The sequence below is a fragment of the Adiantum capillus-veneris genome, chromosome 19, assembly GCF_014529385.1.
Source record: "Adiantum capillus-veneris isolate H3 chromosome 19, ASM1452938v2, whole genome shotgun sequence".
In the NCBI taxonomy this organism is placed as follows: Eukaryota; Viridiplantae; Streptophyta; class Polypodiopsida; order Polypodiales; family Pteridaceae; genus Adiantum; species Adiantum capillus-veneris.
The window spans coordinates 74,228,097-74,251,419 of record NC_140949.1 but is presented as its reverse complement, the minus strand read 5'-3'; positions in this window follow the sequence as shown (position 1 = coordinate 74,251,419).

The following is a 23,323-nucleotide window of genomic DNA, read 5'->3' as shown; positions in this document are numbered from 1 at the left end:
TTCACAGCTACGGTTGAGTGTGTATGGCTCAGACGCCTTATGGCTGACTTGGGTGTTGGACAGGACACTGCCAACACTATCTACACTGACAGTCAGAGCGCATTGGCAGTTGCGAGGAACCCAGTTTTTCATGCTCGCACAAAGCACATTGAGGTGCATTACCACTATGTCAGGGAGAGGCTCTCAGCAGGAGAGATCAGCTTGGCTTATGTGCCAACACAGGACAACCTTGCAGATCTTTTCACAAAGGCATTGTCTCGTGAGAAGCTTGAAGCTTTCCGCAAAGCTTTGGGCTTACTCCCCTTTGTGGACTAATCCTGTCCTCAGGGCATGGCACTTCCCTTTACTCATGTGCCAGCTCTCGTTCACCGCATCACTCCAGGGGGGATTTGTTACCATATACATGTGGTAGTGATGTGTGTGAACACACTAGGACCGCCGGGGCATTTTTTCCCTCTTTAGGAGGTTTTTTCCCCCGTGCATTGTATATACGCCCATCACTCTAGGGCTATCTATCTTTCCATTGCACACTAAGGAATACACTCTCTATTGTGTACCTTGAGCTTCCTTCGTCTTCTCCAAGCTGTGTGTGTTTCTCTACAACCCTAATTCCAACAAAAACGAGCTCCTCTCTACCCCCCCCCCCCCCCCCCCCCCCCCAAAAAAAAAAAAAAAACTCTGATAGTGGAAACAGAACTTGGCAGTCAACAGAGAAGAATACAGGGAATTTAAAAAAAAAATAGTTTGAGTGTAAGGGTGTGTTCACACACCCTCACAAGATAGAGGGAAAAATAAATCGAGAGAAGAAGGCGGCATCCGAGGCAAAAATGACTCAAAGAAAAAGCCTGTGTATTCTCAATGCATATAGGGCAAGTAAGCTCGGGCATTCCTCGGCATCGAATCATCCCCAACAGAGGCGGTCACACCTCCACACATTGGAGGTGTATTTTTTTCGACCACAGATTCTTCTCACCATTGGCTTTGAGCATCAACGATTGGCATCGCCTTGGCACATCGGTTTTGACACCAATTTTGGTAGTTTCTCAATGTTTTGGCGTTCTTCTTAGCATCACCAACTTGGCATCTAAAGCTACAACCTTGGTGAGAGATTTTGTCCAACGACGTCGGCCTTCTTTCCTAAGCTTCAACATAGCGAGATCAATTTGGCTCTGCTCCAGGCGGAAGGCGACATCGACCCTCTTTTCTTGGCTTTGACATAGTGAGAGAAAGCGAGAGAGATTTGGCTCTGCTCCAGTGTAGCTTCCCCAAACGGCTTTCCATCTCGCGTCCATTCTAGAGTGGATTTGCTCCGAAGGACTCTCGCCTGCATCCCAGATTTGATGGTACTCTAGTTTCCAATTTTGACGGCACATATCCACGCAAAGTAGCTTCGAAGGTCCATTCCAAAGCAATTTTTCCCGTGAGTGGCTCTTGAGTGGCATTTATGACCATTGGTTGAGCTTTGTGCTTGGTTTCCACTCAACGTACTTACCAAACAATGACATAGTGTGCTAGTTTCAAGGAGTTTTTTCTTGCAATTTGCACTTTCTTACTGTGTAGACTATGTAAGATTGTGTGGGGCATTCGAGAGAGCAATTTTTAGCACGGTGTTGTGCAATTTCATACTATGTAGACATGTGCAGATACAACTTGAGCTAGGTATAGCTTGCAAGTACCAGATTCACAGTTTTACAACATTTTTGGATAGGTACACATCCTTACAGCCACTGGTTCAAGGGTGAGCCAGTCTGCCAGGGTTTTGGTAGTGCATGTATACCATTTGTGGATCTGTTTACTGAGACACCGAGTGTTTTGAGTTTTTATTCAATTTTAAGGGGAAACTCTATCATATTATTCCCAGATTCTTGCCATGTTCTATGTGTATCTACAATTTTACTCTCTGATGGTTTAGTGGCCGCATTTGACTCCCACTTTGACAGTTGTTTGAGTGTCTACTCTCACTTTGACAGGTTTTGTCACCTTGGACATAGTTTAGTGTTCGTGTATCCACTCTTGCAAGAGTGAGGATAGCATATGCTTGTGTGGCTATAGGCAGATAGTCTCACAGGTTTTTGCAAATTTTTACTGGCAATTTCTCTTATGGGATGCATTTTGAGCTAGTTTGCTCACTACTTGCATATATGGTTATGCGCTTTACGTCCAATTGAGCTATTTGTCCCACATTGTGTGCTTGCAGTTTGCAGATTATGGAGTTTTTTTCTGCATATGTGAGCATCAGTTTTGATGCAATTGATCATGGGTTTCATGATTGTGTAGTGGTCGAGTGATCTCCCACTTTGTTGTTAGTTTGGCATGGTTTATGGTAGAGATCGTACTTGATTTTTTTGTCTGCCAAATTTCTCCCAACTTATCTGTCATAGTTTGGTTCTTGATATTCACTTATGGTTGCAGACATGTGTGATAGTTTAGAGTCTACAGTGATGACTCATGAGAGACGGTGGTCTCGTAGTTCTCGATACATGCGATGTTGGCATCGTGGTCACACAGGGCGCAGATGAGGTTTTGACACGTGCTAGAGTGGTGGCTTCATATGCCATTGATGATGATGTCACATTTTCCTTTAGCGTTCCTCCTAATTACATGTCTTTGAGCGATGACACTTCTCCTCGTTTGTTGCTAGATGAGGATGCATTTTTACATGTCACACCACATCGTGATTGGTTTAGCACCTTCTCTAGTGGGAGCTTTGGTTTTCTACACTTAGCCGATGGTTTGGCGTTTGACACAAATGGTGCAGGAGATGATTGTTTGTCATTTCCCAGTGGTGCATCATATACGCTACGACATGTGCCCTATGTTCCTCAACTGAGATAGAGCTTGATCTCTATGAGATAGTTAGAAGATTTTGGGTGTCAAAAACTGCTTAGAGATAAGTCTCTCTAGATGCATTGTGGCTCATTACTAATTTCCAGAAGTGTCCGTAGTGGCTTGATTTATCATATGCATGTGCCTGAGGTTCAAGACAACATAGTCTCGGTTGTTTCTGGCATGCTTTGAGCGAGAGACGAGACGTGTCTCCTTCGTTGGTGAGCTCCACCATGCTCACAAGATGGAGCATTTAGCTATGTAGAATGTGCTAGTAGACTCTATAGAGAGAGGTAGAGTGGAAATGCCCTAGTGAGATAGAGTAGGTGTTGTCAGAGTCTATGCAAGTAGAAGTAGAGAGGGTCTACTCCCTAGAGACACAATAGAGATGACGGACATGGAGTTTTTTGATATGCTCATGCTAGAGGTTGATAAGTTGGTGCCAAGACGCACAGTTTCACCTATGGGAGAGAGAGACATAGGCATCCCAATGTTGGCATTGACACATCCATACGCAATGAGTAGTCTTGATGATGCAGTGATTGCAGATAGCACAAGGGAGGCGAGTACAACAAGGTTTGTGTAGATTTTGTCAACGTTTGAGCATCTCATGTACGACCTGCTAGTGTTGAGTCCTGACCTAGCATTTGCAGTGGGAGCATTTGCAGTAGGGATTGTCAGTCATATGATGACTGACACTATCATGATGCATACTAGAGTTTTGCAGACCATATAGAGGATTTTGCGAGATTTACATTTAGGCTCTAGCGTGGATATGCACACTTGCCTACCACCAGAACTAATATGGTTGCATGTAGATTGACTGAGCAAGCCAGTGGGTGCAGGTTGAGAGATTCTCTCACCTGTTTTCTTGTACATACTAGTGGTTTAGCTAGTAGGACCCACTTATCCGCACATTTGCCTTTAAGTGGGAGACTATTATGGTAAATGCATATGTGTCTTGCCCAGCCACCCAGAGGATGTGCACCCGCCCACTAACACCACCTTATTCTCTTACATATACCAAGAATAAGGAGCTCCTCACTTAGAGGTTGACTCCACCCACACACAATATCTACTCTCTCCCTCTCCCCTTCCCGCACGCATCCGTGCACATGGACTCTTCACAATTATGGGTTGAAAGGTACTTATATATACTCTTGAACCGCATCAAAGAACCCTCGGAGCACCTTTGAACTTGCACAATACTAGACACTGCAATTTTATAGGACACAACTTTAAAAGTACCTTTGGATATGTCTAAGGTACTTTCATACTTTACATAGAAGTAGACACAAGCCACTCCTGAAGTACCTTTTGACAGGTCCAAAAGTACTTTCAAACATGGTTTCACTTGAGGCACAAGACTTTTCACAAGAACCTTCTGATAGGCCCAAAGATACTTGCAAAGTCCCTTTGCAAAGCACTTGTAAGTGGGAACTTCAGACAGGTCCAATGATGCGGGTCCAAAGGTACTCTAAATGCACATATGGAAAAGACTTGACAAAACAGCTTTATGAGTACCTCTAGGACTTCAACCCAGTGCCTCTAGATTACCTTTGTTCCTCTTCAGCTAGATCAAAACAAGGTCATCACTACCGTGCAGACGGCAGCATTGCATGTTGTTAGAGAGAGAGAGAGAGAGAGAGAGAGAGAGAGAGTTTCTATCTGCAAATCCTTTTTATGCAAGCTCTATTTTTATTACAAAACAGTGCTATTTTTATTAAAAAGCCTAAAAAATAGCATAAAAGAATCTTAAAAAGATTAAAAAATGATTACAAGATTTGGTAGGCACCATGCCTATATCACTACCTGCAAGCAGACACCGCCAACAATTATCGCATACTACACTCACACAAGAATTGGCATGCAAAATAATTACAAGAACTGGCATGCAAACTCAACTACAAAATAAAATGTAGGCTTCAATAGTAAACTGTACTTAATGGAGAGAGAAAAGAGAAACATGACAACAAGTAAAGAAGAAGTCGTAATTCTCATGAAGTTTGAAGAAAATTTTTCACAAGTTTTAAAAATAGTGCTACACATCAACTGGCATGTTGTTGAATATGTTCACATATATATTTGGAGACAATTTGAACTCATTTCTCTCTCCATTAGACTAGCTCTAAATGAAACTTGATGGCCCTTACCAGGTGTGATGGAAGAATGACATGCGGTTGAGCCATCAAAAAATAGTAACCATCATCATTGCCTTCCACTTTCTTGTAGTAATAACCCTCCACTATGTATGAACCACGAGACGCAGTTTCCCCAAGCATCTTTCAAGGCCTTGTTGGTCTTGTACTTGGCAACACAGTAATACAACATGTAGAATTCTTATCCTTCAACGTTCATATTTGTAGTAAAGTTGTCTCTCACACAAAGATCATTTCTCAATGCATCATGATGACCTGCATACATTGTCAACATCTCATTATCTTCGTCATTGGAGACATCAAAGTCTAAACTACTATCATCAAGTGGCTTGAGACTATAATGTAAAAATAAGGCACTTCCATATAATCTTAAATAAGAATAGCATATTGCTTTCACTCACCATGCCCAATATAAACAACACTTTCATGACCAAGAAAACCACTCTCAATCATATATTCAACCTTGAATAATGACAAAATCAACAGTACCTTACTTATTATGCTCTTTATCATTGCATAATCCAACTAAAGCATGCAACTTTGTCACACACACACACACACACACAGAGACACACACACACACACACACATAAAGTTTTCAAATCGATGGTAGCTAGTAGTACACCAACAAAGATTTGGACTATTACAACTGGCTGTTTGGTGTGCACACCACACCCTCACTCGATTTTTCAAAGAAAGCCATGTAATTCAGCCTATGATGAATTGTAATTGTGATATAATTAGACAACGCCCTCTCTACCTCTCTGAGTCTACACCCTTGCAAGAGGCCGGATGGCCGTGGAAAAGCTCCCTTAACTTTTAAGTCAAAACCCTTAGTTTGGACAAAAGAATGATCGTTAGCTTGGAAGATTTGAAACGTGAACTGTGAGAGCCTCTTACTGCTACAAATTGTAATCCTCCTTTCTAATCAAAATTCATTTCCGAATAGCACATTGCGTTCTTTGTCTCTTTCTCTACAATCTAAGTGTAATCATTTTCAATTCTGTTGTGGTTCGCGATGCTTTGCTTGTGAGCTAAATGCATTGATTTAAAGGTTAAAATGGTTGTTTTTTTATGTTTTGACCATGGATATGTGTTTCTATGCTTAAGGAGGACCTTTCCGAGTACTCCTATTTCAATTTTTTGCACATTTGTTGTGATGGATTGTGATTTATGTACCTTCCTAGATGGTGATAGAACTTGGTAGGATTGAACCCTTAGGTGTTGTGATACCTCTCCTTAAGTTTCGCTGCATTCCGAATTCGTTTGGATGCCGAAATGGCGTGATGACCTAGAGCGGTGAGATTGGATGCATACTGATTGTCTAGCTAGGAAGTGGTTGATTTTCTTTTGTAATAGAATGAGTATCCCTCTTAGTTCACATTGGTGAGATTGAGACTCTCATTAAGTCTCCGTGCCCCATCCTGAGTTGCTTCCTTTCATATTGACATTATGTTAGTACAAAAGAGCTATGATGTAAACGTCCATTGTGGCAACTCGCTAACATTGGCGTCGTTGTTGCCGGGGAAACAGATCCTTAGGTGGTGAGTGACTCCCTTCAAAGCTTTTGACACCCATTCCGCTTACACATAGACTGTGAAGCAGCTAGACGTAGGTTTGGTGCTTGGTAGAGACTGGAGTCCGAGACTAGCCAACACTACTCCTTAAGAGCAAAGAAAGTTGTGAGTGAAGTACAAGATAGTACTTCATTCTTTGATTCTCCTATGCTTGGAAAGGACTGTTCCACCACACACTTTCTTGTTATTTTCATACTATTAAGTTCATTTATGTTTGCAATTTCATTTTAGTTTATAGGAGTAGGTTAGGAAACAATTTACACCATCAATTGGGGACAAAAGGATCAAGGAAAAAACTATCAAAAACCTTATTTTGGTGTTGAAGACCATAACTTTGAAAAGTTGAAGAATTGATGGTCAGAGCTTCAAAATTGAACCAAACCCAGCAAAACCTTAAAAAAGGGGAAAAATACTAGCTAAAAACAGACTGTTCAAGAAACTTCCAAATTGCTTGTCCAACATGGATCTCGATTCATGTACCTTTTTGGCAAAATGTGCTAAAACTGTTTCCTTTGCTTAACAGGCTCTCAGGCATCAAAAGCTTGAGTTTGGTCAGAAATAGAGTGCTAGAAGATCACAAAAATCAAAAGATTGGGGTGAGCACAACAAAACCTTGAAAAATGGGAAAAACAGGGAAAGACTGAACTTTTAATTGTCCAAATGCAAAAAGGGATGAGAATTGGGATCAACTAGAAGAAGGGAACCAACAAAACCAAAGTTCATGTCCAGATGCTTCCCAGCATGGATCGTGATCCATGTTCCATATAGACATCTGATAGTAAGATTTGACCAGTGTACTCCTGATTACTAGTTGAACAACTTTTCCAAAAGAAGCCATAGACAAAAAGTGAAAAAGTATGACCAAAGTACCAAAAAAGGAGTTTTGCAAAAAACCACAAAACAAACGCAAAATCTTGCTTTTGACTTAGAAAAAACTGATCAAATCCAAAAATAATTGGGGAATACCATCACCATACCTTGTGTGACTAGCTCACAAAGTATCATTCCAAAATCTTGCCAAACATGGATCGCAATCCATGTACCTTTTTGGAATTTTGAGCTGATAGTGAGCAAGTAGAAAAGTGATAACAATTGAAACACTTCCCCCAAAAATACCCTTATTAGAAAAGTTCAAAAAGAGGAAAAAGGTGAGCAAAAATTAGATCAAAGGGAAAAACATTGAAACAAGCCCTAAAACTGACTTTTGGTTGACCTAAAAAACTCCAAAGCATTCAAAAACCATATAGCCAGCATCACTAGGCCAAGGACTGGCTGTGCACAAAGTTTCAGTGCATACTGACACTAAGTAACATGGATCGCGATCCATGTTCCCCTGACACATTTTGACACCAAACTGACACCATAGTTAGAGGGCATCCAGAGATTCTAGTAGTTTTTCTAGAGTTGAATTTGGATGCAAAAAACCATCCCAAAAGCCCAAAATTGGTAGGAGCTCAGGCAAAGTGACAGAATCAACCTAGCTTCCAATCCAAAGGTTCATTTCCAAAAAAATTGATTCCATAAGACCTCTTAATCATGTTGAACCTAATGGTATCAACAAAAGTTCATTTGGCTTCCCAAGATGGATCGCGATCCATGTACCTTTGAGTCAGAACAGAAACAGAATTTTACCACACAAAGAGTTAGTCCACAGTTTCTTGGTGGTTCTTTCAAAATTGAAATTGGACCTAAATTGTTGAGTTTGTGTGAGGAGTTGTGTGCTATTGAAGAAACCAGCTAAATTTTGCTGATTAAAAGCAAGAGCTGACAAGAACGACTGTAAGCTCACAGCTCTATCAACCAAATTTTGGATAGGTTGCAGGTACTAGAGGATACTACTGAGCAAGCAAGAACAAACGGGAGATTCAAACTATTTAATGAGGTACCTTGGTTTGGATTTTTTATTACCAATTCTTCATGAATTTACAATCAAGAAGATTGTACCAGAATAGGAATCCTAGTATCTTTGACCAAGGGAGCCATCACTCGGCGGAGGAAAGTGAATCAGAGACCATTAGCGCCTTTAGAACCCATTTTAGAGGAGAGCTTCTTCGACACTTTGTTAGAGAGATCATACAGCCTCATGACTAAAGATTCTAACAAGTCAAACCCTAAGGGAACATTTTCGATGGGGGCAGGCCCTTCTCAGCCTGCATCTGATGTAAAATTGTTGTATTTGAAGTTTCAATTTGAAAATGTGCTTAAGGCCATAATTTATAAGGATGGAATGGACGGCTACTGTGTTAAGTTGGAGAATAAGCCGAGTGAGTTCAGAGACCTTGTAGATGTTGATTATGATGAGGATAGATACTTTAACCGAGAGGGAATGATGTACCTAGTGGTTCATAACCCTTTTATTGTGGATAAATGGGGAATGAGTGGCACTAAGGACAAGGTGGATAATGAGTTGGCCGATGAACCACCCAAAATAGAGGAACAAAAGACGGTACTCAGATGCACCAATGAGACAGAGGGCCTCAATACAGACAACACATTGGAGAGGGGGAAAGGGGAACACACCCAGCACACAACACAATGCCTCACTATAGCCCAGGGTATACACACCGCCCCAATCCACTAGATTTCACCTTCAAAAATCAACACTACCCGCAAGCAAACCATCGCTTTCACACAACCATAAGCACACACGCCTTTCAATGCACTAGACAAACTCAATCACTCCGCTCCGCTCAATTCACAGCCCCCACACTCACACAACCTCTCTCTATCTCTCTTTGCACGACCAAACTCGCGGGGACACACATGCCAAGACACACCCAAAAAACACACGCACACAAGCAGAGAAGAGAAGGGGGAAGGTAGAATGATGCCTGAAACAGTAGGGAATCGTCTACTAGCATAGGAAATAGCATGTACATCCAACACCCCGCCCGCATGAACCTCGGCAACCAAAAACAAGAGCTCCAAAAGCTTGAGCCAAAAAACCCTCCTTGGTTCAAAGACACTGGTCCAAAAGACCCTTACAAATGAACATAAGCACCCTTTTATAGGGGTGTGCATAGGAGTCCAAAAGAGAAAAAAATGTGGTGTGATACTATGTCGTGCACTCCCTTTGGAGTTCTTTTTAGAAGTTTTATGCATTGCCAACACTTGTCCTAGTGTATTTTTGGAAACCTTGCATGCTACACCATGGCCATTCTCTGCTCAAAAACTCCACTACTCCGGTCGTCAAATCCCACCAAAAGTCTCCATTCCAGGCTTTCATCCCTCGTCCTCGATCCATGAACTCCAAAACAGAAAAAAATCATTTGTAGCCGCACCTCCATTGTCCACTGCCAACTTCGACTGGCCATTTCTCCGTGCCTCGACCTCCATTTGGCATGCAGTCACTTCCTGCTGGCTCCATATGATGTACACCCTCATTGAGAACCTTGTTGAGGCCCAAAAGATGCTAGATGGCACATTCTCCAATGCGACCAAGTAGGCTCAGACCCGGCCCCCGAAAAAACTTCCACTGACCATATCTTGCAAACCATGGCTCCAATCCGCAATCCGAAAAGACGGGTAAGCTCATTGAATCGAGCTCTACGCATCTACACCTAAAGCTTCACTTGGACCACCTGTCTCCAGCTGCCCTATCCGGCAAGAATCTGCAAACCATAAAGAACTTCGACCTTCAACAACTTGGGCTCTGTAGCTCGGTTTGATGAGCCGTCTGGACCTGCTCCTTTAGCACTTCAAGCTCTTCATTCCATGGACCCCCAGGCTGCACTTTGCATCTCCTTCACCTGCCACCCCATTTAGCTTCTTGTGTAGTCTTCCTTGGCCTATAAGCCGCATCGTGCATACACTTCCGCTGCTACCTGTTATTTCATGAACTTCCTAGCTGCTTCATTCCTTTGCCATGCTTCTGCTTGCCTGTACACACCTGTCCATTCCATCTTCTAGAGTCGACATACTTTGGCTGCACCATCATTGCCCACCCCCCTGTTGAGCATTTATGCTCAACCACATAAAAGCTTTATTTCACTATAAACTGCAAAACCTCGCACACACTATGAGAAAACTGAAACCATATGTACATTGTTTTATTATACCCTATTGCCAAACCTTTAAGTGGGTTGCCCCATCCGCTGCATAACATAGCTTCCACCTGGATCAAACACCTGGCTCTATTCACTTTCATCCATCTGCAACAACCTCCAATAGTGCCCTACCCAAGCATGTAGCCATCCATGCACACAAAAGGCCCATTGCACTTTAGCACCTCTTCGAACATCATCTTGCCTCATCAACCTATATGGATATGCAAACACATCATCTGTACGAACCAACACTTCTGACCCTCCCTCCCAGCCATGTAAAGTAGAGCTCCTCTCAAAGGAACCCCGTATCCGACGGATAACATACTGCACAGTTGCACTTACAAGCACACCTTTCAACCATGGACTGCATACCTCTTTTGAAATCTTGGACACAGCCTGGGAACCTCCTCCATATGCCATAGAACGCATATCTTGCACTGGCTTCATGCTCTCTTGTACCTCCTCTTCGAACTCACTTATACTGTCATCAAGCCCTTCATCATCGATTGGCCCTTCAAGGTCGCTCAACACTTCCTTCTGTCCAGCTTCAGTCTCCTACTCTTCAATCACCTCTCCTACAGCTGCATCATGCTCCTCTAAGGAAAAGAGAAACTCGTTCTCTACCGCATTCATCTCCAGTTCTTCCATAGACACGGCCGCTTTATCTCTCTTGGAAAAAGTCTGCACATGTTGCACCACCATGGCAGATTCCACCGCTACTTTCATCATCACAGCCATTAGCATGGCACCACATACCACCTTCACCTGCATTTCATCATCCGTAGGTCTAGACCGCACCTTTTGGCTTTCATAAAGTATCTCGGCTTGCTTTGTTCCCTGCTCTTCTTGCACATGGGCTACTACCATCTCATCAAACATATAAGAGGGCAGCTTTACCTTTACCGGTTCAGGTTCATTAGATTTCGTCACTTCTTCATAGGATGTATATTCATCGGCTCTATCTTCCTCGCTTGTCTCCCAGCAAATCGAGCGTGCATCATCATCGGCATCGGCATCATATACTGACTCTGTATCAGCATCTGCATCCACTTGTTGCTCCACAAAAGCTTGACCATCTTCACAGCTTTGCTCACTTCCTTCATCAGCTTTTGAACCCTCGGTATCTGCGTCTCGATTGCATTTTGCTACCATTTCATGCAAACTTTCAATAAGAACATGCTTTACCTCTTCAATCCATACTGGAACCTCCACATCTGCTACCGCTTTTGCATCTTGGTTCACCTTTACATGGAGCTTCTCCTCGTTGACCAGCTCTTCCACCCTCGGCACATGCACATCACAAACTGGAAACCTCCAAGGAACATAACCAATAGTAGGTCTTACCTCCACAGGCCTTGCATTTTGCATAACTGGAACCACCTTTGATTGGACCAAAGAGCACTTCACTACCTCCGCAACAGGTATATAACCTGCTGGCTTTAGCATTCCCAACTCCAACTTACGCTTCACCTTTCTGCTCTTTATCTTTGCCAAATAGACCATGTCTTCATAGGTGTCGGCACCATCTTCGACCTTTTCCCTAATCCTCGGATGCAAGCACTCTAACAGCTTTGACAACTTCAAAGATTGATTGCTTGACCCCAGTAGCAATCTCTAAATGCTTCCAACAAGCTTCAAACTGCTCAATGAAAATAGAGAAATCTTTACTTACATCCTGGTGTACCGCCTTCAGCTTTGCATCGGCTTTTTCTGCAGTGATCACCTCTCGAAACCGCTCCAGAAACTGACTCTGCAACTTTTGCCATGATTCTCTATCACTTCTCTCTAGGCCATCGAACCACACCTCGGCTCGTCCTCGCATTAACAACGGCACCGTCTGTAATCTCTGCGCATCCGTCGACATACGTATCGACAACAACCATAACTCAAAATCTGCTAACCAATCCTCGGGATCTTCGACGCCCGTAAATATGGGGCCAAAACCTGGCTCCACCATCTCTGTCAGCTTCAACCTCAACCATCAAACATCTCGACCCTTCGCCAACCGCTTTGTTGGCCAAAAAACACCACTTTTAGCCGCAAGTTGGAGCATCAGATAGATCCTCAGTGGGGGCACCAGAAGATGGAGAGGGGGAAAGGGGAACACACCCAGCACACAACACAATGCCTCACTATAGCCCACGGTATACACAGTGCCCCAATCCACTAGAGTTCACCTTCAAAACTCAACACTACCCGCAAGCAAACCATCGCTTTCACACAACCATAAGCACACGCGCCTTGCAATGCACCAGACAGACTCAATCACTCCGCTCCGCTCAATTCACAGCCTTCCACACTCACACAACCTCTCTCTATCTCTCTTTGCACTACCAAACTCGGGGGGGCACACATGCCGACACACACCCGGAAAACACATGCACACAAGCAGAGAAGAAAAGGGGGAAGGGGGGGGGGGAATGACGCCAGAAACATTAGGGAATCATCTACTAGCATAGGCAATAGCATGTACATCCAACACCCCGCCCGCATGAACCTCGGCAACCAAAAACAAGAGCTCCAAAAGCCTGAGCCTAAAAACTCTCCTTGGTTCAAAGACACTGGTCCAAAAGACCCTTACAAATGAACATAAGCATCCTTTTATAGGGGTGTGCATAGGAGTCCAAAAACGAAAAAAATGTGGTGTGATACTATGTCGTGCACTCCCTTTGGAGTTCTTTTTAGAAGTTTTATGCATTGCCAACACTTGGCCTAGTGTATTTTCGGAAACCTTGCATGCTACACCATGGCCATTCTCTACTCAAAAAATCCACTGCTTCGGTTGTCAAATCCCACCAAAAGTCTACATTCCAGGCTTTCATCCCTCACCCCGGCTTGGCATTTTGACCACACTGCGTCCTCGAACCACGAACTCCAAAACGGAATAAAATCATTTGTAGCTGCACCTCCATTGTCCACTGCCAACTTCCATTGGCCATTTCTCCGTGCCCCGACCTCCATTTGGCATGCAATCACTTCCTTCTGGCTCCATATGATGTACACCCTCATCGAGAACCTTGTCGAGGCCCAAAAGATTCCAGATGGCACATTCTCCAATGTGACCAAGTGGGCTAAGACCCGGCCCCCGAAAAAACTTCCACTGACCATATCTTGCAAACCATGGCTCCAATCCGCAATCCGAAAAGACAGGTAAGCTCCACACCTCAAGCTTCACTTGGACCATCTGTCTCCAACTGCCCTGTCTGGCAAGAATCTGCAAACCATAAAGAGCTTCAACCTTCAACAACTTGGGCTCCGTAGCTCAGTTTGATGAGCCATCTGGACCTGCTCCTTCAGCACTTCAAGCTCTTCATTCCATGGACCCCCAGGCTGCACTTTGCATCTCCTTCACCTGCCACCCCATTTAGCCCCTTGTGTAGTCTTCCTTGGCCTATAAGCCGCATCATGCATACACTTCTGCTGCTACCTGTTATCCCGTGAACTTCCTACTTGCTTCATTCCTTTGCCATGCTTCTGCTTGCCTGTACATACTTGTCCATGCCATCTTCTAGAGTCGACATACTTTGGCTGCACCAACGTATGGGGGGCTTTATAAATTCATTAATGGAGAACAAACACTCTAAATTACAGACGTGATGAGCCTCGCATCAAGGAATTGACTGATAAAAAAAACTTGTATGTTTACATGTACACGGAGGGGAGAAGTATTTAGGTGGTCATAGTAGACAAGTATGGTCGAAATTACTTTCCAATGGATTGTAAGGAACTAGAGAGATATACATGTTTTGGAGGACCACTCCACCAATACCATGTAAATCCGGAAGAGGTAAAAACCATGACTACTCACACAAGACCTGAGACTGTACATGTTTTACCCTTAAGAACTAAAGTGGAGGAGTCTTTTGGGCATGAACGAGTCCGAAAGCACAGGGCCTTTAGGATCAACTACGTCTATAGCTTCCATGAACATGCATAGAGGCAACATTGTTCCTAATGCACTAGAATCCCTCCGACTATTACACAGGATCAACTCGATGAACGTATAGCGGATAGGATACCACGGATAGTACCAAGAGAAGATTATGAACCTAGAGAAGCCACACCAGGTGGACCAGGTGTTCTTAGAATGGTGGCAGAGGCCACACGTATGTGACCATCTCAGGTGGAAAAAGTGCGTACCCAAAAAGTATAATGGATTCGGAGATCCATATGCCCATGTTTCTATCTTCAAATGAGTGTTGAGAGCAGAGCAGGTAACTTATTTCCATACTCAATATGAAGGTTTTGGGTTGACATTAGAAGGTACTGCTTTCACTTGGTTCCAACCATTAAATAGTTTTGATTCCCAAGTATTGAGCAACTTCTCCGAGAATTCGCTGAGGAATTCTCAAAGAGGGGGATCAAGCATAACAGTGTCTCCCAGATCTATGCATTTAGGCAAAAGGAGAACGAGAAAGTGAAGAAAGCACAGCTTTGTTTCAAGAAGTACATAGAGAGATTCCCTACTCAAAAACTACCTCAGGATGAAAGACTATCAGTACTTTTCATAGAAGGATTACAAAATGACACGCTCAAAAAGGACTTGCACTTGAAGGCATGTGTAACTTTTGAGCAAGTCACAAAAGAGGCATTGTATTTGGTAGATAATTGCAAGGCATATGGAGAGGTGATTGAAGACACAGATCAAGGGATGAGTAGCACCTCATCAACCAGTAGTGCGTCCACGACAAAATTGGGAGGGCAAAACCCAACCGTGTCGGACGTTGATCAAATGGTCGAGGAAGTGATCATGAGGATTAAACCAAGGAAACAGGACGAACCTAAATACATGACAACCGCCCACCCAAAAATGTGACACATGTGGAGGAGATCATCCAACCCAGTGGTGCAACCTTCAACAAAGGCTTGGAGTAAATGGCAAATATTGAAGTGGTGTGCTACCAAAAAAAAATGAACAAACCATGAAACTCACAAATGTTTCTATAATCCGAACTATGTTAGAGAGAGACAATACGAACCACATGGAGGGCAACATTTTTCACCCCCTCCAAGGTACCAAGTAGGGCCAAATAACGCAATCTTGGAGCAAGAAAAATCTCAGCCTGTGTTGGGACATCAACCTCTTGTACCCCATAAAAATAGGGCTATGGTAAGGATTTCTCAACCCATAAAACCACCTTCTGATCAGAGTATGGTTCAAGTAGTCTCGTATCGGGAAGAATCAAACAATACTTACGAAAGGGTATTTGATGGAAATGCATTTTCTCCAGAGGGACACAATCCATGGATAATTCTTGAAGAGATTCCGGAGCCCTCATACATAGCATAGCCAACAAAAAATCATTACTTGGTCGATGAGAATATGCTCATGTTCATGGAAAATCAGGGCTATAAACCTAGGGGGTATCCTCCTAGAGTAGGACAACCTATGGAGGCTCCACAAGCTTCTCCACCACCTGTAGGACCATGCTATGAATGTGGCAGTGATTACTGGGCGAGAGTTTGTCCAAACAAAGGAGAATGGGTAAAACTTTTCGGATTCTGTGATGGATCTATGACCGACCATCTCATTCCACACTGTCCAAAAAATCCTAACAACAAAGGGAAAGCAACCATGAACAAAATGGGGATTGTGCGAAGCTCCAGTGGATCAGAAACAGAATCGGACATTCCAATAAACGCGATCACTAGAGCTCAAGCGCATGAGGCAGCAAGGAACGTTCCAGCCAGCCAAACAGAGATAGAAAATTTGTTTGTCCGAACTAGAAAATCCTGGAAGGCAAAACGAGACAAGATGAAAGCCAAAAGAGAAAAGGAAAAAATGGCAAAATTACTAAAAACAGAGGAACAACTTCAAAGGGAAAGAGACCTTAAGGGAAATAACGAGATAAAAAAACCATCGCATATACCATCGGGAGGATCTGTCTTGGTAGACAAGGTGTTTGAACCTTTGGACACAATTTTAAGGTAAGACTAAAGCCTAACCAAACCCAAGAGGATAGGTGGTTAACGTACCCTCATCTGGCTATGAGAAAGAGAGGCTAAACATGTGCAAGGAGCTCATCCAAGCCACTCAAGCGCTTATGGAACCATCAGTTCCTATTGATCCAAAAACTGAGGTATTAATCCGAGAAAAGCTTCAAGAGTTAGAGGGGCGGGGAATTGAAAATAAGGACCGACTAGATCCTGTAGACAAAACACCATTGTATACGAGGGTGGCGGTCAATACAACAGATGGAGTGTATTCTCAAGCACCACTGCCAATTCTGAAAGTAGAAGAACAATAGCCTCAGGAGCTATGGGAACAGATTATGAATAGAAAAGATGGAAGTGCTACACTTTTGTGAACTCCCATCCCAGAGATTCACTTAGAGCATGAGCTCTACCCAAATGACATCAGATCACTGTATGGCGATGCAGGTACAACGATATCGAAAGATAGAAAACCGCAGTCATTGTAGAATTTACCTTCATGTATTGGTAACCATGAAACTCGATAGGAGGTAAAAAAAAGTACCATCTCAATGGAAAGCCAATCCTAAGATGATGGATACTAAAACTCTTCACGAGCTGATGTCCTCCCCTATCCGTTGTACACTAACTTTGTCAGAGTTACTACACATTAGACCGCATCTTTGGGATGAGGTCGGGAGAAATTTGGATAAAATAGGGCTGGAAATTACGTCACTCGAGGCTTCTCCAAAACACTAAAGACACAAACCTCGAACAAACTAAACATGAGCCAGTACCAATAAACAAGGTAGGGAATTATTGTGAAGGTGAAGAAGGAAATACTACTCTACTGGTGGAGTACAAAGAGGTTAATTTGATAGCAATATTGGATAGTGGGGCTGGGATAGCCATAGCTACCAAAGAAATGTGGCAAAAGTGGGAAAAACCTACTCTCCAAAAGAATAGGATGAAACTTCAATTGGCAGATGGGTATCTGGAAAGACCCATTGGCATCTTGGAGCAGATTGTGGTAGCCTCTTGCGGAATTTCATATGAACGCACTTTTGATATTATGAATTTCAATGAGAGCAGCAATTTCGATATCATATTGGGCAGACCATTCATGTGTCAGCTCAAAATGGTGCAAGATTGGGGTTACGACTATATCTATTTAAGGAACAAGGATGTCACTACGAAAATAGTATCGCAGATCATAGCTAAAAAGATGTAGAACGAATCCCAGGAGAAGACTTGAACTCCAAAACTGACCCAGAGGGGGGAATACCGGCTGAGCTACAGAACAAATCTCACCAGTGGACAGGAGAGGCTTCTGAAGGTGGAAGTTTAAAAAGGGAGAATTTCATTCTTGATAGGACGGCACAAGACGAGGCATATATACCAGAGCCTTTTCCAAAAGAGATGTTCAAACCTTTTGGATGGCAACAGATACTAGCCACTCTTGATGTTTGTGTGAACGAGGTGACCCTCACCAAATTCTGCAAATGAGGAAGGATATGATATCATTCCATTCCAAATGATGGGTGTCATCCTAACTCCGAAGTCAGTGTGGGAAGTCCCTGACAAAGACGGGTTTGCTGAGTGCCGACACATAGTGGAAGAAATCTTTGTAAGAGACATTGACCAAATAGATGAAGAAGATTTCCAAGACTTGACTGATACGCTACTAGAGGATAACGCAGACGACGAGCTGTCTAGTAGCTCAAGTCAGAGCATCAAATGGAAGGATCGACGGGTGATTTACTATGATTTCCGAAACCAAAATCCTTGAAGACAACAAAAATATAGAGACAAACAAAGAAACAACCGAGACAAACACAACCAGGACTCAGTACCTCTGTTAACTGACAAAACGGAGTACTTAAGGTTAGTAGAAATGACGAAGTGCCTCAAGGAAGGGATATACTAGAGATACATGAAACTTGACAGCCAAAAAAAAAAGCGAACAAACAAAAACAAAAAAAAGAGAGGACAATTCCAAGAAATCAATGAAGTTGTCCAAAATGGAGCACAAAATCAAATATAATGAACTGAAACGAGCCTTGAAGGAAGTTTGGACAATAGAAATGGAAACTAACGAGGAATCTAATGATGATAAATTCAATGCACCTTCCCACTGTAAGAAGTATACTATGTAGGATAGGAAAATTGTGGTGCAGAAACCCAAACGAGATCCCAAGAAACCAGGAACTTCATATGATGGGCCTGAAAAAGCCAAATGCATCAACTTAGCAGAACTAGGGAAGGAGCCTAAACCGACATACATTGCCACGGACCTTACTGACGAGGAAGAGAAACTTCTACTCGATACGCTCAGATGATACAAAGATGTCTTTGCATGGTCATGCAAAGATCTTAAGGGGATAGATCCTAAGATTTTTTAGCACACTATACCCCTTAAGCGTGATGCTAGACCACACAGACAATGTCCTTACATGTAGAATGAAACTTTTGCCAAGAAAATCAAGGAAGAGATAGACAAACTAAAGGACGTTGAGTTTATCTATGAGATTGAACACACTGATTGGGTGTCCCCGATTGTGGTGGTACCCAAAAATAATGGCAAACTACAGGTGTGTGTAAACCTCAAACAGGTAAATGCAGCCACCATTAGGATAACTATCCTCTGCCAATAACATATCATGTTATTGAGAGGCTACCACGGAAAGAAGTCTATAGTTTTTGGATGGGTTCTCACGATACAACCAGTTGACGATTAAAGCAGAAGATCGGCATAAGAAAACTTTTACAACAGAGTGGGGTTTATTTTCCTACAGGGTAATGCCTTTCGGCCTCTGACCAATGCCCCTGCCACATTTCAAAGACTAATGAGCCACGCATTCAAATAATATCTCAGACAATTTTTGGTGATTTACATGGATGATCTTTGTATTCATTCTCATTGAAGAAGTGACCACATCACTCATTTAGGAAAAGTCTTTGAAATGTACAAAACGTATCGTATTTTCTTAAACCCGGAAAAATGTGTCTTCATGGTAAGACAAGGTAAAATTTTGGGCCATGTTGTGTCCAAAAGCGGAATTTCAACAAATCAAGAGAAGGTACCAAAAATTGTTGCACTACCGCGACCAATGAAGATGAAAGAAGTGCAAGCAGTGATAGGGCATTGCGGGTACTACAGGCGTTTCATATATATGTATGATGTAATAGCTAAGTCATTGTACGCCCTCATTGCTAAGTTTGAATGGACGGAGGAATGCGAGTAGGCTTTCCAAAAATTGAAGCAAAAATTAATTTTTTCTTCAATTTTGCAAGCCCCTGATTGGAGCAAAATATTTCATGTTCATGTGGATGCATCAACCTATGCCATCGGGTGCATATTAGCCCAGCCAGGAGAGAAGAAAATGGTTTTTCCATTTGCTACTCTAGTCGGCAGCTAAACAACGTAGAGAAAAATTATATCACTACAGAACGAGAAGGTATGGGGATGATTTATGCTATCAAAAAATTTAGACACTACCTTCTAGCCAACAAATTTTTTTTCTTTGTGGATCACCAAGAACTACTATATCTAGTAAACAAACCTTGCAACACTGGAAGAATTTCTCGTTGGTTTATACTATTGCTTGAGTTTGACTTCACGGTCGTCATAAAAAAGGGTACCACACACACAAGTGCACATCACTTTCACGACTATTTCATGGGGAAGCACCTAAGGGTGTCGATGATGATCTTCGTGATTCGTATCTGTTTAACATCAAAATGGTACCGAGATGGAGTGAATAGTTCATTCCTCTACTCACAATCTGCTCATTATAGATAGAAACACAACCATCAATTATACATCAAACACAAAATCTCCAGATTTTGGCAGGAGGATTGTACAAACACAGTAAGGATGGGATATTAAGACTATGTGTACATCCCAAACCCTGCGATAGTTGTACAAAACAACCTCCAGTGGAGCATGTCACCCTGTTTCGAGTAGTTCAAGCCCCAAATGGATTGCTCACATAGTTGAGTACTTATAAAACAAGACCTTCCGAGTGGAATGGGGCAAAGCAAGAATGAAAACTGTAGAAGAAGAGGCCAAACACTATCTGCTCATTGCCAATCAACTGTATAGGCGAGGGAAGGACAAACAACTACTGTTGTGTGCTACAGAAAGTGAATATTACATTATCTTAGACCAAGCACACTCAGGACAGCCAGGGGGACATTTTTTTGCTGATAATACAACAAAGCTCATGCTACACTCAGGCATATGGTGGCCAACCTTGTTTATGGATGTATGTTAAACAATGTGATGAATGCCAACGCAAAAAGCCACCCCTACGGAGAGACGAAATGCCACTGAGGCCAATGATGGGGGTACGTGATTTTGCCAAATGGGGAATTGACTTTATTGGTCCCATCATACCTCCAGGATACACCACGCATGCACAATACATCATAGTAGCAACAAATTACATGACAAAATGGACAGAAGCAAAAGCGACCCAGAAAAATGATGCAAGAACTACAGATCAATTCCTTTTTAAAAACGTCTTTACGAGATATGGACTACCTATCAAATAGTGAGCAATAGGAGCACACACTTTTTAAATGATGTCATTGAAAACCTCTTTGACTAATTCATGGTAGTGCATCGCAAATTGGCACATTATCATCCACAAAGCTAACGGGAAATCAGAGAGTATCAACAAAATCTTATGCACAGTACTCACCAAAATCGTCAGTGACTCAAGAAATTATTGGGATCAAAAGCTACACACAGCCTTATGGGCTTACAGAGTAGCTTTTAAAACTTCCATCGGCACAACACCCTTTAACCTGGTATTTGGGATTAATGCGATCCTACCGTTGGAATTCCTAATAAAAACCCTAAGAGTGGAGACACAATTAGGATGGACCAGTCATCGTGAGCTATTTTGGAACAATTAGATGAAACCCGATTTAGAGCGATAGCTGGGATATATGCTCAGAAAAAACAAATGGAGGCTTTCCATGATTAACACGTGATCGGCAAGGAGTTCCAAAAAGGGGATTACGTTTTAATGTATACCCTCAAACAACACTCCAAAAAACTCAAAAAGCGAGGGATGGGGCCTTTTGTAATACATGACATATCACAAAGTGACGCCATCAAGCTTGCAACATTAGCAGGAGAGGAGATGCCTAATTGGATGAGTGGCTGCAGATTAAAGAAATATCTTCTTTCGCTGACACCAGAGGAACTTGCAACAATACATGCAACAGATCAGTGCAGAAGTCAAGCACATGACATTCGAGAACATACACAGCAAGAATCCAAAATCAGAATATTAAAGCGCAAGGGGCAAGCAAACTTTTAGAGAAAAGCACAACTGAACGATGATATTGAGACCACTCTGATAGCATCCATACAAACAACAGCTACATGGTTAGGAGGAATGGATCTATGCATCAATTTACAACTTGCAGATGGCACTACGGAGCGAGTGTTAGTGGACATTGGGGCCAGAGCTAATGTGGTTAACTACTCCACTTTCAGAAAAATCATGCGGGAGCCTCTAATGCCAAACACTATAGAATTCAAGGTAGCAAACAAAGGCACTATGGACATTCTGGGCCACATCAATTTACCAATCACCATTGATGGTACATTTTATCCGCATCAGTTTCATGTGGTCAACGATCAGCATCTTAACGAAGCAGTCATTCTGGGAGTGTCGTGGATGCGCACTTATCAAGTCACACCAAATTGGCAAGACAATACCTTACAGATCAAACAAGAGGGTCAATCTTTTGCCACGCCATTCGTACAAACAGACCACGTGTGGGAACCTCTACCATCGCCACAGGCACCAGCTCAACGATATTCCAGAAGAGCGATCAAGAAATTATGGGTTAAAAAATCCATCATGCAAACCAATCCTAAGAAATTGTGGTTACCAAAGCGACAAAACAATACAAGTCCGCCTACATTGCCTACATAGAAGTCAGACCTCACCAAATTGCCTACGTCTTTTGTCAGACAACAATACAAGTCCGCCTACATTGCCTACATAGAAGTCAGACCTCACCAAATTGCCTACGTCTTTTGTCAGACAAACTAGGCCAATGAGACACCATCCTCGGCCACCCAACAATGACAAGTGGGTATGGAAACCAAAGCAAACTCGCTCACAAGATGCCTCTTCTAGAGAATCCACAAGCAAACAATTTCAGTGGCAACAAAATTAAAGCCAACCAGCCAAACAACCAGCAGAATCAAAATTGTTGCAGGTCACTCTCAAAAACAGGGCGCGTCTTCTCCAATTACCATTGTTCGGACCATGCAGCTTCAAAGTAACCTTGCCACTAGTAGACATTGGACATATTGTTCGGCACCTCTCTCTTGCATAGCATTTTGTTTCCCCATGCATATCCTCCATCAGCATCATAGAGCCACACTATACGGCTATGCATAGACACGTACTTTGTTCCCATGCACTCTACCACATGCTCATCGGGGACGACTCACTCTAGGAAGAGGGGAAATGTGGCAGGACTATCATTTGTATATATATTATTATTATCATATTATTTCTTTTCTTTTCCTTTCCTTTCCTTTTTTTTTCAGAACCTTACAAACTCTTAGTTGGCATAATCATGAGCCATACCGTCACTATCCAATACCAAAATAAGAGTATGTATGTAAGGGATATTACACTAATTTTTGCCCCAGTAATAATGATTGTAAATAATTTCTTTTACAAAAAAGCAAAAAAAAACAAACAAGCAACAAAAACTGATAAGTCGAGCCAAGAAAGTCAAAATTGACTTTTGGAAGCAAACGCCA